Source organism: Echinops telfairi, unplaced genomic scaffold (genome assembly GCF_000313985.2).
Source record: "Echinops telfairi isolate 266 unplaced genomic scaffold, ASM31398v2 ScPeMD7_15;HRSCAF=58, whole genome shotgun sequence".
Classification (NCBI taxonomy): Eukaryota; Metazoa; Chordata; class Mammalia; order Afrosoricida; family Tenrecidae; genus Echinops; species Echinops telfairi.
This window is the reverse complement of record NW_022103912.1, coordinates 7,896,579-7,914,353: the sequence shown is the minus strand read 5'-3', so window position 1 is coordinate 7,914,353 and position 17,775 is coordinate 7,896,579. Positions and strand designations below refer to the sequence as shown.

General features: G+C 38.9%; 1 non-coding gene across 1 annotated transcript; it reads right to left on the bottom strand.

Moving 5' to 3' along the window:
• Positions 1-4,643: 4,643 nt before the first annotated feature.
• Positions 4,644-4,806, bottom strand: LOC115868611. The gene has a single exon (XR_004045698.1). It is a non-coding gene; the product is annotated as a U1 spliceosomal RNA (small nuclear RNA).
• Between the last annotated feature and the right edge of the window lie 12,969 nt (positions 4,807-17,775).

Here is a 17,775-nt window from a genome sequence, read left to right as displayed (position 1 = left end):
TTGGACCTGATTGCTGTCAAGAATGTGAAAAAAATCGATACATTTTTCTCTCTTTTATGACAAACCAATTGTTTGAAATTTTTTATTGGGTTACCTGCCATTTTCCCACTGATCTATGATGTCATATGTCAAGTATCTACTAAGGACATAGAAACCCTGGTGGCATAGTGGTTACACTGTGGGCTGCTAACCCACAAGGTCAGCAGTTTGAAACCCCCAGCCGGCTTTGTGGGACAAAGATTTTCTTTCGATTCCCATAAAGAGTTACAGTCTTGGAAACTGACAGGGGCAGCTCTATCCTGTCTTATGGAGTCTATGAGTTGGTATCTACTGGATAGCAGAGAGTACGCTTTTATTATTTTATGGATATGATTCTGGATTTATTGTTCTACTGGCGTATTCATCTATCCTTATTTATTATCATAGTTTTAAAAATAAGGCTTAATGTTTTATAGATGATGTCCTCATTTTATATAAGAATGTCATTGTTAACGTTGGCCATCCAAGGCCAAGGCTATCCCTATGTTTCCATAGAAAATTTACATGATGCTTGTCACACTTTATAAAAGTAATCTTAATGGGATATTGTGTGTCATAGCACTAAATCTATAAATCAATTTGAGAAGGAAAGCTATGTTGAGAAATAATCATTTTCTACATACACATGTGGAACCATGCCACATGTGGACAGACGTGTGCTATTCTCTCTTCTGATATCATATACATTTCCTTAATTTTTTTACTATGTTCACTTAAGTAGCCCTGATGGCACAATAATTAAGGGTGAACTGTTAACCACAAATCAATAGTTCAAACTGCTACCAGCTGCTTTATGGGAGAAAGAGGAAGCTTTCTACTCCCATAAAGTATCACAGTCTCAGAAAACCACGGGGGCACGTCTACCTGAATCCTACAGGGTCTCCAGGAGTGCAAATCGAGTTAAGGGCAGTGAATTTTATTTTTAATGTTAACTTAAATCTAAAACACAATGTAAATTTGAAATTGTGATACTGTAAAATTTGACCTTATTTTTAATGCTAAAAGGAAAGATTTTAAATATTAAGTTTAGACAATGATTTCCATAAATATTCTAAATTGGATTAAGGACATTTCTTTCTAAAATTTGTTTCAAAGTTAAAAAAAATTGAATGTGTATTGACATTTATTGCATCCTCTCTCTGAAGTAGCTGACATGTTTATATAAATATTCTCTGCAATTAGTGAATGAGTATATTATGAGCCTTTCTGTTTCCATAGGATTTATAGCATTGAAACCCAAAGGGACAGTTCTACTCAGTGGAAGTTATTTCAGTTTGGTTTGATAGAATGGAAAATAGAAACCAAATAAATAGAAGTCCCTTACATTACTGGCATCAATTTTCTTTTTCATAAATGTGTTCACGTATGTAAAGTGTATTTATTTAAAATATCTGCATGTATGTTAATGACTACAAGTGATTTGTAAGTTTTCTTCTAATGCTATCCTGGCGATGCTTAAGTATGAAATAATTCCATGTTGGCCTTGTAACATGAGTTTACGAGGTGTGTCCCATTTTCCTCTTTGTTTTCTACCTTTTGACTGTTCTTACTTGTGATATCTAAATGATTTCTTTCTGGAAGTCCCTGCTGAAATCATCTGGGCTCTGATTTTGTTTGTGGAAAATAAAAACAAAAAAGAAAACATAAACGGATGAATTTAAATGAAGGCTATAGGGCTTCTGAAATTCTCTCAGGTGTTTTAGGTCGTTAGGTTTTGGCAAATTGGTTCTGACAGAGAAAACCTATACGCAACCAAACAAAACATCGCTGGTCTTGGCCAAACTCACCGTTGTTATGTTCGAGCCCATGGTGGCAGCCACAGCATCAACCCATCTCCTTGGGAGTGTTCCTCTGTTTCGCTGTCCCTCTACTTTCCCAAGTCCGATGTCCGTTTCCAGGGCCTGGTCTCCCCTAACAACATGTCCCAATTGTGTAAGATGAAGTTTCAACATTCTCCATTTCCAGGAGTATTCTGACTGTGCTTTTCCTGTGACATGTTTGTTCGTCGGCAGTGCACAGTATTTTCCATTTTCGTTGCCCAAATCATAATTCAAATGCATCCATTTTATGTGATCTCCCTTATTCGTTGCCCACCTTTTTCCATGCATGTGAGGTGATTGAAATTCCCACGGCTTAGATGAAATGTATGGTAGACCTCAAAGTTGCTCTCCAATCCTTTAAAATGTCTTGTGCAGCAGATTTCCCCAAGTATAATGTGTTGTTTTATGTTGTTGCTGCTGCTGTTCGGTGCCATGGAGTGACTTCCAATTTGCAGTGTTCCTGTGCGCAATAGAATGAGACACTGCCCGTCCTTCGCCAGGCTCACAATTGTTCCCCTGCCTCAGTCCATCGATGCAGTCAATCTGTCAATCTGTCTCATTGAGGGTGTTCCTCTTTTCCGCTGCCTCTCCAATTTACCATGCACAGTGTTTTCCTCCAGGGACTGGTCTCTCCTGACATTCTGTCCAAAGTATGTGACAAAGTCTTGTCATCCTTACCTCTTAGGAGCACTCTGGCCATACTTCTTCCAATACAGATTGGTTTGTCCCTTTAGCAGCCCAGGATAATTTCAATATTCATCTCTAGCAACACAATTCAAATGCACTTAGACTTCTGCAGTTTTCTTTATTCAATGTCCAACTTTCACATGTATATGAGGCAATTGAAAATCACAAGGGTGGGGGCAGGCACACCCTAGTCCTCACAGCAACATCTTTGCATTTCAATACTATAAGGAAGTCTTGTGCAGTACATTTACCTAATGTAATATGTCTTTCGATCTCTTGACTACTACTTCCATGAGCATTGATTGTGGATCTATGTAAGACAAAATCTGTGACAACTTCAATATTCTCTCCATTTATTGTGATGTTACCCATTGGTCCAGTTGTGAGGGTTTTGGGCTTCCTTACATGGAGCAGTAATCCATACGAAAGCTACAATTCTTGATCTTTATCAGCAAGTGCTTCAAGTCCTCCTCACTTTTAGCACAGAGGGTTTTGTCATCTGCATATCACAGGTTGTTAATAAGCCTTCCTCCAATCCTGCTGCCACATTCTTCTTCATATAAGCCAGGTTTTCAGATAATTTGTTCAGCACACAGATTGAAGAAGTATGGTGAGAGGATACAACTCTGTCATACACCTTTCCCAATGTTAAACCACATGGTAGTCCCTTGTTCTGTTTGCAAAGCATGATCCCTGTACAAGTTCAGCATAAGTACAATGAAGTTTTCCTATTCTTTTCAAGGATATCCATGGTTTGTTATGATCCACACAGTTGAATATCTTGGTGCAGTCCATAAAACACAGGTAAACAGCTTTCTGATATTCTCTGCTTTGAGTGTAGCTCTATCTGAAATCAACAGTGATATTCTTTGTTCCAAGTCTTCTGAATCCAGCCTGAACCTCTGGAAGTTCCCTGTCAATGGACTGCTGCAATCACTGTTGGATGATCTTCAGCAAAAAAATTTTACTTGCATGTGCTATCGGTCATATTATTTTTGTTTTCTTTTTCCAATTCCAATTCCATATAAACACACTTTAAGACATTTCTTCATCATGATCTCTTCTTTCACACATAGATTAAGTTAGTTATTTTCATAGTCTATAGTGCTTTGCTAGTTATTTTTATTGTTTATTTATAGCTTATGTGTTTGTAAACATGGTCTGTATGATTAGATTTTGTTAAAAATGGTTAAAAAGTGCTTTATTTTCCAATGTCTGCTTATTTTTATAAAATAGGAATGTGGTATTAATTTCTTTTGTAATAATTAATCCAAACTAGTCCCAAGCAATTGGAAATTGAAAACAATCCCCCAAATCCAACTCTTGCAAGACGATAGGGCGCTCCATTGCCCCCATATTCTCTCTTGAGCATATTCTCTCACATCTCCTGGTTCTGCGCATCACTGTAGTGTCCCATAAAACTCACAAATGCTCAAGGAAACATCTCACTTGGTGGTGATTGCAGCTCAATCTGAATTCTGAAGGTCAGGCAGAGGTAAGCCAGATGCTGGAGCTAGGGGACATGTTCCCCTCCTGTCTCTGGCCAGGGATGAGATCACACCCCTTGTTTCTCAGTGGACCTAGTTTATACACCACAGGAGGGCATTACAGGCAATCCTGTTCACAATTACTCATAGGCTAATCCTATCAGGATCTTCTGTACCTCTTGCTAAACCCATAGAGGGAAAGGCCATTTGGTGAGAGTTACATGGTACAATCAAATTTTACCCAAATGGAATACTCTGTTGTCCACCCCAGGAATGTATCTTACTTATGCATATATGACCCGGGGCCTCTGGGAAGGTTTTTCCTGTAGCATTGGCTTCCTACTAATCTTAATCAGCCAGGCTTTTCCCCAGGCTACTCCAGAAATACTTTCATTTCTTCTCCCAGCTGTACCATATAATTCCTTACATCCATTGTAAGTAATAGTAGCTAAGATCACTATTAAACAAAGAATGTGGCCTGATTCACACCCTTTACTATGATCAGGACTCATTCGCATCCTATTACTGTTTGTTAGGAGATTATGCCCTCCAGTATGGGACTATGGCCACAGGTGCATGGAATCCAGAATTTTTTGGGGGGTGGGGGGCGGGGGGAAGAGCGCGAACACAGTCCCCACTACCACAAATTATGCAGTCGAGTTTCCCACATTTGGGGAAATCGCAGGGGTTAGCACATCCAAAGTGCAATGGGTAAGCCTCGCCCTGGGAAAATCACCTTCATGATCATGGTGTCTCCCCTGCCAGGTCAGTATGGAATGCAGAATTATTACACATCACATAAGGGATTATGGCTGGAAGGGTCATATTAATTGAGTGTAGCTCAATGATGTCCTTAAAAATAATGTGTATCCTATAGTTTTTGATTGAGAAGCAATAAGAAAGATTTCACGTGACCCAAAGAAGCCATGGCATCTTCCAATAACTAGAATGGATTTCTTTCTGTACTGTACTTCTTTATCATGACAATATCCTGAGGAGTATTCAGTCAGTAAAGCTTTCAGTTTGGGTATAAAAATGAGGTAAGTTACTGAGGCATGGGAATTAGGGTAAAGGAGGTAGTAGGGGAAATCAGTAGCATGTGGGCTACTGTCGGAGCATGAAGAACCCGGATGGACTTCATCATAGAATGAAGAAAACGAATGCTTGAAAGAAAAGAGAAAGAGGCTTTTATGAGTTGGGAGAAAAGAAGCAAGAGGGAGCCAGGAGTGCTTGAAAATTAAACTCTGCTCATTGCTCACCCTATTTGTTTCCCCCCTGAAACTGTTCTCCAACGGCCAAACAATGTGACTTTCTTTTGGCAGCGGTGATATAAGAATGGGGTGGCCAGTATGGAAGATCCATCTTCATGGGATGTGGAGAACATCGTCAGCAAATAGTCAAAGGATGGAAGCCTCTTTAGTACGCTGCAGTCCCTGCTAGCTATTACAAGAGCAATGAGAATGTCATATGTTAGATGAGTTTTCCTTTTGAGTGTTGTCTCTGTGCCTTATTCTACCTGGATCAGCCATGCCTCCCAACCCAATCCCAGGTTTTCAATGTTCTTTGTTTCTGTCACAATTCAAATACTTCAATTCTCCTTCAATCTTCTTTATCAAGGCCACCTTACATATGCATTGGATGCAATTGAGAATACCATGGCTGGGGTCACACCTCAGTTCTCAAAATAGTATCCTTGCTTTTCAACACTTTAAGGTGGTCTTGTGTATCAGATTTATCCAATGCAACTTGTCATTTGATCTCTCGATGGTTGTTTCCATGAGCATTGATTGTGGATCCAAGCAAGACAAATTCCTTGATAACTTTAAGCTTTTCTCCATTTATCATGAGGTTACATACTGGTGCAGTTGTAAGGATTTTGAAGTTCTGCACATTGAATTGTAACCCATAATTAAGGCCACAACCCTTGATCTTCATCAGCAAGTGCCTTAAGTTCTCACTTTTAGCAAATAAGTTTGTGTCACCTGCATATCTCAGGTTGTTAATAAGCCTTCCTGCAATCCTGGTGCTGCACTCTTCTGCCTATAACGTAGTTTCTCAAATTATTTGCTCAGCATAAAAATTGAGTCAGTATGGTGAGAGGATATAACCCTGACACATCTTTCCTAATTTTAAACCATGCAGATTTCCCTTATTCTGTTCCCGCAATTGCCTCTTGATTCATGTACAACTTCTGCATGAGCACAATTAAGTGTTCTGTGATTACCATTCTTCTCAAGGCGAGCCATTGTTTGTTGTGGTCCACACAATTGAATGCCTTAGCATAGTCAACAAAGTACAAGTAAACATCTTTCTGGTTTTCTCTGCTTTCATGCACTATCCACCGGAAGTCAGCAATGATATCCCTTGTTCCATGTCCTCTTCTGAGTCCAGTTCAGACTTCTGCCAGCTCTCTGTCAATGTACTGATACACTCTTTGCTGCATGGTCTTCAACAACATTGTGTTTGCATGTGATATTAATGATAGTGTTCTGTAATGTGAGCTTCTGTTGGATCACCTTTCCTTAGAATGGGTATAAATAACTGTCCTCCAAATTGCCTGGCATAGAAATGTGAATATTACCCATGCTTCTTCAGTTGGTGAAACATTTCAATTCCCAGAGCCTTGTTTTTGGTTACTGTTTCAGTGCAGTTTGAGTCTTCCTTAAGGACCATAAATCTCTTAAATTAACATCTTGACTTGTGCATTGTTGTGATCCTAGAAGCTGTACCCCTGGTATTTCAAATACCTCTGGTATTTCAATGGGATCACCCATTGTGGACACGTTTCAGGATAGCTTTAGACTAAAAAAAGTATAAGAAGAAAGGCCTGGTGATCCAATTCTGAAGATCACACAGTGAAAACGCTATGGAACACAACAGAACATTGTCCGACATAGTGTTGGCAGGTAAACCCTCTAGGTTGGAAGACACTCAAGACACAAAGTGGTCAAAGCAATAGACTCCAACACGCCAATGAGTGGGAGATGGTGCAGGATGAGGCCTTGTTTAATTATGTTGTGCAAGGGCGCCATGAGTCGAAGCCAGCTTGATGACAACTAGCCACAGGACTGTCTAAGGAGATGACAGGTGTCAACATGCTGGCACTGAAAAGATTTATTAAAAGGGTGTAGCTGATAGTGGAAAATGCTATTCAGGTGTGTTAAGAGTAAAGGTAAATTAGGTTTCCGTTGTAAATTTATTCCCATCACTAGAGGGTTGATTCTAGAATATGTTAAAAGTGAAGGCACAAATATAGTGTCTTTAGGAGGTAGCCACATTTTGTGATTACTCCTTAAAATCACAGGCCAAAATCGCAGTATTACAGCCACTGTATGGCAAGAGAGCCACACTATAGGGCAGAATGAATCTTGTTGTTAGAGATCCATTTAGTGCTTTCTGAAATTTTGGTTCGGCAATGCAGAGAGTCAGCACAAAACACTTCCCTGTTCTCAACTGTCATTCTCAAATTGCGTCGTTGTTCTTTATGGACTATTTATATACTCACACTGCCTTAGCTTGGTTTAGAAAAGCCGTCTTTCATCCTGGCAGAGCAGATAAGGACTATTAAACCCAAGGTTTGCTTCGTGAGACTGATTATGAAGCTGTCTTCCTGGAACATCAGACTCATGTTATGGGTTCTGTCATCACGTGCTCTGTTCCGTATGTGTTAGGAAAGGCCTCATGACCTGAATGGTCCCCTCAGAACAGGGCTTCTGTAATTCTGAATAAATTGTTCAGCTCTGTGCCTTCAGGGCAAATTTGAGATCTGACTGTGTGGAACTGAGGGCGGGTTGGGGGTGGGTTTAGGACTTTCTTAGTTGCCTATTGCTTCTGAAACAGAAATAACCCAAATGATTGGTCTTAATTAAGAGAAATACATTTTCTCACAGTTAGGGAGACTAGAAATGTGGATTCAGGGACCCGGTTCTAAGATAAGGCTCTCCCTGTCAACCCTGGAAGAGGGTTTTTGTCTCAGCTTCCCTAAGCCCAGTTTCTTGGTTCATTGCGCATTGTCACAGATGCTTCTATTTCTACCAGTATCTGTCTAATATGCTCTCCTTATGATTCAGAAGCGATTACGGTTAGAGCGCATGTTACACTAAAACAGCCTCACCAACATGAAGAACACCACACTCCCAAAACAGATTATATCCATAAGTAGAAGGATTCCAACTCATGTTTCCAAGGATCAATATTAACCCATAACAAGGATGCAAGTTGACTTGGTTAACTTTTTCTTATCAATTTGGAGTTCTTTGTGTAACCAGGATATAAGTCCATTGATTTTTAGATGGCTAAAATGATCTGCTTGCTGCAGAAGGTATTTTACTTAACCCTTCGGTAAGAAATAACTACTTCGTTCGCTGTGATTCACAAACCCAAACCAGCACCCTGCTGTAGAGTTGATTGTGACTCAAAGTGACCCTGTATCTACAAGAGTAGATAATCTCATCTTTCTCTTGAAGAGCAGTTGTTTGACTTAAACCACCCAACTTCAGGTTAACAGTCCAAAGCTTATCTCACAATGCTTTATGTATGTTTATTCTAATTGTCCTGATCATTGTCTGACCCTTATGAAGCCTAGCTGTTGAGAAGTCCATCAACTGGTTTTGTTGACTTGCCACCACTTACCCAGTTCTAATCTCAGCATTACTTCTTTTGGAAATTCTCCTCACCCATTGCAGGTCCTTGTAAGAGCACAACCAATGACAGTACCAGGTTTTTCTGTTGACAAGATTTAGTCTGAATCCACACTGGACCGATCATTTCAAAAATCCCCCCAAAATTCATTGCCATCAATTAACAGTCATGGCCATGCATGAGGCACATTTCTCATGAACTGAACCTAGGTCTTCCTACCACTGAGTTACCAATGTACCCAAACATACTTTGTCACTCAATATTTGTTTAATGAATACTTAAAACTGAATGAAGCAGGATAAACCCAATGTAAATCTCTGCTCAACTATCGATAAGATTTTGAGAAATGGGTATGGTGGGAAATAATGATAAACATTTTTGTTACTGTTTTATAAATTTTCTTTATTTCAAAATATACCATATAGCAAATTGCATAAAACATAAATGAACAGCATAATAGAAATAATTACAAGATGAAGACTATGATCCACCCCAGCAGGTAAAAAAATAAAACACTGATAGCATTTTATAAGCCTCTCCTAGATGTGTTCTGCAATATTTCTCTATTTTCACCATCTAGAAGTAAGCACCATGCTGAATTTTATGGCAGTCATATCTTTGTTTTGATTTATAATGCTAGGAGCCACCCATATATATGCATCCCATGCATTATTATTTACTTTTGCATTTGGTGATGTTGATAGAAATAGGCTACACAATATATATTCATGTGTTCTTACTTTGTAAACTCAGCAGTGCCTTTTTATGATTTATACAAGTTAATACACATTGCTTTAATTTGCTTATTTTCTCTGTGGTATTTTATAAACAAAGCATAGGAGATTGCTTCCAAAAGTTTCAGAAAAAATGGAATTGAGAGGTAATGGAATTTTCCCATGAACTTTTCATAGCCTCTTCATATATTTTAATTCCATTTTATCTACAAACTTTTTTGAAGCTCCTTTGCATTCTGTTGAAATAATTACCTCCAGGTTTTGACTACAAAACTCTATGCTGGTATTGAAGTTCATACATATATATCTTGATTTATATGTGTCTTAGTTTGATATGGTATTGCCTGGGAGTGAAATTGTTGAATCACATGGTATTTCCATTTTTAACATTGACAGTTAAGGTTTCTAACTTATCAATTCTAATCTTTCTAACAATACTCCTTAGCTATTTTTTAAGTGTTTATAATTGTATTTCACTTCAGTTCTAATTTGTATTTCTCCGGTATCGAAATAACTGTATTTTATTAGCCATTTGGATTTTCTCTTTTGTGAAATAAATACACAGTTAAGTCTTCAGTCCACCATTTATATTGAATTGCCATTTTTTTTATTATCATAGTCCTTTGCATATTGTGGACAAAATACCCTGAGTAGTTTGGAGATTTCTGTGGCTTGCTTTTTTTTTTTTCACTTTCTTTTGGATATGCTTTAACAAAAAGAATTTTTCAATTTCTCTTAATTTTATCCATGTATTTCATTATGAATTATACTTTTTGTAGCATCTATGCCTTAGTGTCCAAATATTACAGCTTCATTTTTGCCATATTTATTGCAACAAATCACAGGGCACAATTAAGGAGTGATGATTTATGCTCCACTTTTTGATGGAAGAAATGAAGAAATCTCAGACACCTTTTAAAGTTAATTGACATGATCACAATCATGTCATACTTTTAGAGAAAGAGCTCCAGGGCACAGACAAAAAAGGCTCAAATTGAGAGAAAGAGGTCATAAAAATTGGGGAGAGAAAGGATCAGAATACATATATTTTATCTCTCCTAAGTATGATCTTTTTATTTTGTGTAGAATCTTTGAGGGCGAAGGCTATGCCTACAATAAATATTTAGTAAGGACTTGCTTATTGACAGATTTGTTTTAATAATGGATTCTTCAATCCCTGACCAAATTTGCATGATATTTATTTCAGTCGTCCTGATTGGTTTTAAAATATTGATTGCCTTGCCTCTAAATACTGAGTTTGGGGCCAGATTTTAATAGACTAAGTAGAATAAATTGGAATATACAGGAACCAAATAGACTACATATATGGAAAGAAACTACATATGTGGAGAAGCTCAATATCAGCCAGACGAACAGACTATGCAAGTTCAAGTTGAAGCTGAAGGGCTTTAAAGCAAATTCATGAGAGCAAAAATATGATCTTGAATACATCCAAGTTGAACTTAGAGACTGTCTCAAGAACAGATCTGATGCAGTGAACACTAATTATTAAAGATCAAATGAGTTTTGGAATGACACCAAAGATATCATACACAAAGAAACCAAAGGTCATGAACAAGACAAAAGATAAAGAAAAAAACAACAAAACCAAAGCAAATGTCAGAAGAGACTGAATTTATTCTAGAATGTGGAAAAGCTAAAGCAAAATTGAGAAACGATGACATAAGAGCTAAAGAGAAAAAAATTCAACAGCAATTCAAGAAGACAAAGTAAAATATCATAAGAAATGTGCAAGGACGAAGAACTAAACAGCCAAAAGCTCCTCATGTCTCAACAACAAAAAACTGGAAGTAAAAAATTCAAATTTGATTGGCAAAACTGAAGGGTTCTATAGGTCAAATATTGAGCCATGCAACAAACATCAAAAGAAGTCACAGTGCCAAAACAAATTGGATGACATTGATCCATTTCAAGAATTATCATATAATCAAGAACTTATGGTATTAAAGGAAGAAATTCAAATTGCACTAAAGGCGCTGGCAAAAAGCAAGGCTCCAGGAATTGACAAATTAGCAACTAAACCGATTCAGCAAATAGAGACAATACTTGAGATGCTCAGTCATCCATGCCAAAAAATTTAGAAGAAGCTATCTGACCAGCACACCAAGGGTTACCCATCAGAATGTGGAGTTATCAAATACTATCATCATTATCACTTGCAAGTAAAATTCTTCTGGAGATAATTTAAAAATGGCCGCAGTAGTACATTGACAGGGACCCATCGGGCTCTCGGGTCAAATTCATGAAAAGCAATGGAATGAGGAAGAGATTGCTGAGTCAAATGGCTCTTGGCCAAAAGCAGCCAATTCCAGAAACCTGTTTGGTGTTGTTAGATGCCATCAAGTCAATTCTGATGCATAGTGACCCTATGCACAACCGAGCCAAACCCTGCCTGGTGGGGCGCCAGCCACACATTTGTTCCTATGCTTGAGCCCATTGTGGCAGCCCCTGCGCCACTCCATCCCCTTGAGGACCATCCTATTTTTGTTGCCCCAATACGTTATCATTGCTTTAACGTGTTCTCCTTCTCCAGGGACTGATCTCTGCAAACATGTGCAAAATAGGTAAGAGGAAGTCTCCCCATCCTTGCCTCCAAGGAGCACTCGGGCTGGATTTCTTCCAAGACAGATTTGTTTGTCCTTTTAGCAGTCCCTGCTACTTTCGTATTCTGCTCCAGCACTGCGATTCAAATGCGCCAATTCTTCCTCAGCCTCCCTATTCAACACCCAACGTTCACATGCAGATTTATCCAATGCAGCATGTCTTTTGATCTCCTGACTGCTGCTTCCATGAGCATTGCTTGTGGATCCAAGCAAGGTAAAAATCCTTGACAACTTTTCCCCATTTAGCATGATGTGTAATCTACTGGTCCACTTGCGAGGGCTTGGCTTTCCTTTACATGAGTTGTAACCCATACTGAAGGTTGCAATCTTTGATCTTCACCAGCAAGTGCTTTAAATCCTCCTGACTTTCAACAAGCAAGATTGTATCAAGCATCCAAGAACAAAAAATTATATCATTGTAAAGGTGGGTGAGTGCAGACTCAAAGCCCATTGGTGGGCAACTGAACACCCCCTTACTGAGGGGTTGTGGGGAGGAGACGAGCCAATCAGGGTTCAGGGTAGCAACGATGAAACATATAACTTTCCTCTAGTTCTTTAATGCTTCCTCCCCAACTATCATGATCCCAATTCTACCTTACAAATCTGGCTGGACCAGAGGATGTACATTGGTGCAGATAGCAACTGGAAACACAAGAAATCCAGTATAGATGACTCCTTCAGGACCAGTGGTGAGAGGGGCGATGCCTGGAGGGTGAAGGGAATGTGGGGTATAAAGGGGGAACCAATTACAAGAATCTAAGTATTGCCTCCTCCCTGGGGGATGGACAGCAGAGAAGAGGGCGGAGTGAAACATCGGACAGGGTAACTTATGACAGAACTATAATAATTTATGATCTATGAAGGGTTCATGAGGGAGAGGGGAGGGGGGAGGGAGGGGGAAATTAGCAACTGATATTAGGAACTAGAGTGGGAGGCAAATGTTTTGAGAATGATGAGGGCAACAGATGTGCATATGTGCTTGACACAATGGATGTATGCATGGATTGTGATGAGAATTGTACGAGCCTCCATTAAAATAATTTTTAAAAAATTGTATATCTGAATTTGTATATCTCTATCGGCATCTTAAAGGTTGTTATTAAGCCTCCCTCTGATGTCACATTATTCTTCAGATAAACCAACTTCTCTGATGATTTGCTTTACAAACAGGTTGAATAAGTATGGTGAGAGGATACAACTCTGACACACACTTTTCCTGATTTTAAACCATTCCCTTGTTTTCTTTGTTTTTTCAGAGCTGCCTCTTGATCTATGGATAAGCTCCACAAGAGTACAATGACGTGTTCTGGAATTCCCAATGTTCTCAAGGTTAGCCATATTTTTTCTGATCCACAGAGTCAAATACCTTGGTGTAGTCAATAAAACAAAAGAACACTTTCTGGTTTTCTCTGATTTGAGTCAAGATCCATCTGGCATCAATAATGATATCCCTTGTTCCATTTCCTTTTCTGAATCTGGCCAGAACCTCTGGCAGTGCCCTGCCCATGTACTGCTGATGTATGGGTGACTGTGGTGTCTGTTGGCTGAATGACCAGACCCTGGAAATAGACAACTATGCTTGCTAAAGAATACGGTCAGGCTAAAAACAGTAAACATTGACACAGGAACTGCAGCAATGGGCTCAAACACAGAAAAGAATAAAGATATGGCAGGACTGGGCAGAGTTTCATTGCACCAAAGAACAGCCACATGCTCAATATGATTAGAAACCACTGTTGTTTCTGCCTTTGGCCTTCTAATATACCGTACTTTCTTTCCTATACTTTTCCCCTTATGAAATTAGCCATCTTATTATTCTCTTCTCACTCTGTCATATGAGAGACTTGCTGTATTTATCCTCGATGAAGTCTTACTCTCAAAAGTTTAATTAAAAATGATTACATTCAGTCTTTTGCGTATTTTGATATTATATTTGCAGGCAGAAAAATGTAATCTTAAAGAATTGCTTTCTGATAACTCTGGGACCGTGGTATCCATTCAGTAACATGCTTGCTAATTTTCAAGATGTTAAGGGAAAACTTATTGTAAGACGTGAGCTGTTTGCTGCTGGACTGGCTGTAACCATTTACACTGAATTCATGCAGACCAGAACTAGCAGTAGCTTGGCTTTGCACTTGTGTTTCTCTACAGTCTGTGACTCACCTGCTCTTCGCAATGAGTCACCTCTCTAATCAATTTAATTCATCTTTGACAACAAGGTTTATTTCCCTACCTTGCTGATGAGCATGTCATGTGGAACAGAGTCAGAAGTCTCCTTGAAGTCAAAATACATTATGTCTGTCCTTTATCCCAGCACACACATCTGCCATTCTTTTAGAGGAGGTGATCGAATTGGCCTGATATGATTTGTTGGCCACAAACTCATGCTGGTTATTATTCATCATTCTAAGCTCTTCCATTTGCTTGCAAGTTGACGAGGCATCTTGACCCTCCAGTTAATGTACTTTTTGTCATTGCTTAGAGGCCTGGGAAACTTCCATTTAATCTTGGGCGACTATGAGCATGCATGCAACATCTATTCACTGTTTCCACAAGATAAGGAGCTCATTTGGATTTTTGTTGGTGGTGTTTCTTTGTTTTGTTTTTTTTGAGGAAATTATTTAAAAAATTTAATTCAATAATGAGTTTTATTTTAATGATAGCTTTCAAAATATTATTTTATCGCATTTCAGGTGAACAATGCATACTGAATTAGATTACCCTTTAACAAATGTCAAACAGATGGTTACAATTTTTACAATGTGTTTCATTATTCCATTTTGTTTCTTCTCTTCCCATTGATCTAGTTTCCTTTCCCCGCCTTAATTTTGCATCTTTACTTCTAAGTAAATATTCACCATTTCTTTCATACAGGTAATTAACTGGCTAAAGGAGCACATTACTCACAGGTGATAATGGTTATCATATAAGCCAATCTACCATTGAACTGAAAGGTGACCTGCAGAACTAGCTACAATTCCAAGTTGTAGCACAGAGCAATCCTAAGTAATATTATTGGAACATTTGGAAATAATATTGGGAACTTCTTTAGTCTCTGTGGATAGTAGGTCTGGTCCTTTGCAAGAATTTGAGATTTGTTCTCCAATTTTCTGAGCATCTAGTTCTTCGGGTCTGTGGATCACATGTGCTGTGAGTCCCAGGGACTAGCTTCTTCTTTGAACTTTTGATCTCCTTTTTTCTCTTTTGCATCATACAATTAGAGACCAAGAGCTGTATCTTAGATGGTTTCTTGCAAGTTTTTGAAACATTTAATGCTACCAATTAACACAGAACATTACTTTTGTGAACTACGACATGACAATTGACCAAGTTGTCCCCTGAAACTATGACCCCAAGTTTTTCTCATCACAAAAAAGGACTAATCTCTGCTATCTGGCAGATGATTCCCACTTCCTCTCAGCCTCTCTCTGCTAATCACAAAGAACATCACTTTCTCTGTGTGTAAGTATATGTATATATATATACAATCTTAAATTTTTATAACAATGGGTCCAATAATTTGTTTTCTGGTTATTGAATTATTTCAACTAGCACAATGCCCTCTAACCTCAGCCATGTTGTAGGATGTTTTCTGAACTTATCATTATTTATAGTTTTGTAGTTTTTGCATTATTTGTACATACTACAATTTGTTTATCCATTCATCTGTTGACTGGCTCTTCTAGTTTTTTGTTACTGTGAATGAACAAAAGTGTGCGCATGTGTAACTCTGTCACTATATCTCTAAGGTATATGCCTGGGAGTGGGATTGATGGATCATCAGGTATTTCTATTAGTAGCTTTTGAGGAAAAAAACTTACTTTTTATCGTTAGTGCTTGCGCCATTTAAAAGTCCCACCAGCAACGCATACAAATTCTGATCTTTCCCAAACCTCACAATTCCAATCTTTCCACAACCTCACTAGGATGTGGTGTATTCTGGTCTTGTTTTGTTTTGCTTTTGAGCATTACTATTTTTGCAGGCTTAAGATGGTAGCTAATTGTAATTTTGATTTGTAACACTCCAATAGTGAATGAGGGGCCCTGAGTGTACGATGGATAAGAGTTGAGTTACTAGCTGAAAGATTGGAAGTTGAAACCCACCAGTTGCGCATAGAAAAAGACAAGGCATTCTGATTCCCTGGGGGTTTACAGCATGGGAAACCATATGGAATGGTCTACTCTGTGTTATAGGGTCACCGTGAGTTTAAGTGGACTTGAGAGCAGTGGGTTTGGGTAATTGCCAATTGTCAAAAGCATCTTTTCATCTCCTTGCTTGCCACTTGAATGTCTTCTTTGGTGAACTGTCTGCTCATGTCCTTTGCCCATTTTTAAAATGGTCTTTGTTGCTGTTGAATGTTGAGGTTTTCTATATGTTAAAGAGATTAGAACCTTATAAGAACTGTCATTGCCCAAGACTTTTTCTCCACGTGTGTAGGTTCTCTCTTTAATTTCTTGATGAATTCTTTTGATGAGTGTTGTTGTCATTAGGTGCTGTTGATTTTGTTCCAAATTATAGTGACCCCCTGTGCAACAGAATGAAACACTGCCTGGCCCTGCACCATCTTCGCCATGGCTCCTACAGTTAACTGTCGTTGCAGTTAACCCATCTTTTTGAGGCTCTTCCTTTTTTTCACCGCCTCTCTACTTTATGAAACATGATGTCCTTCTCCAGGTACAAGTCTCTCTTGAAAACATGTGTAAAATGGTGAGACTCAGTCTCCCCAACCTTACTTCTATGGAGAGTTCTGGTTGTACAAACAGAGTTGTTGATTTTTTTAAAAGTACTTTTACTGGGGGCTCTTACATCTCTTACCATAATCCATACATTCATTCAGTGTGGCAAGCACATTTGTACATATGCCACCATCATCATTTTCAAAGCATTTTTTTCCTCCTTGAGCCCTTGATATCAGCTCCTCATTTTTCCCCTACCTCCCCTGCCCGCCCTCCCTCATGAACCCTTGATAAGTTATAGATTATTATTTTCATAGCTTACATCATCCTCTGTTACCCTTCACCCACTTTTCTGTTGTTTGTCCCCCTGGAAGGGGTTATATGTCGATCCTTGTGATCCATTTCCCCTTTCTCCCCTACCTTCCCCTAATCCTCCTGGTATCTCTACTCTCATTCACCCTGAGGGGTTTATCTATCCTGGATTCCCTGTGTTTCAGGCTCTTATCTGTAGCAGTGTGTATGTTCTGGTCTAATCCAATTTGTAAGGTAGATAGAAGTCTAAATACAGACATGCCCGTACGTAAATATATTTATATATAACACGAGGGGAATAAATCTATGTACTTATATCTGTATGTTAAGAATTAAGATTGCAGATGGACACTGGGCTTTGTGATAGTTAGATTTATTGTGCCAACCTGGCCAATGAACACATGTGGGATTAATTGAAGGGCAGTTTAATTGAAGGGTGGAGAGATAAATAGCATGGCGATCCTTGTCTTTTCATCTCTTGCTCTCTGATGGTCGATCTGTGTGTGCCTGCCTTAGCTAATTCTCTGCTTCACCTGGCAAGGCTCACTTGCTGGGAGACATCCTTGAGGAGAAGCCACAGGGACCTACCATGATGCACCCCAGGGTGCTGGAGCAGCTGTGTGGAGACCCCTGCCAGTGCTGAGATGCATACACGCTCACTGATTTGGTGTTCCTCCTGCATTTGGTGTCATTGTGTGTGTTTTGTGAGTTTGAGGATGACTTTGTAGGTCGGTGAGTTAGTTAATTGTGCCAG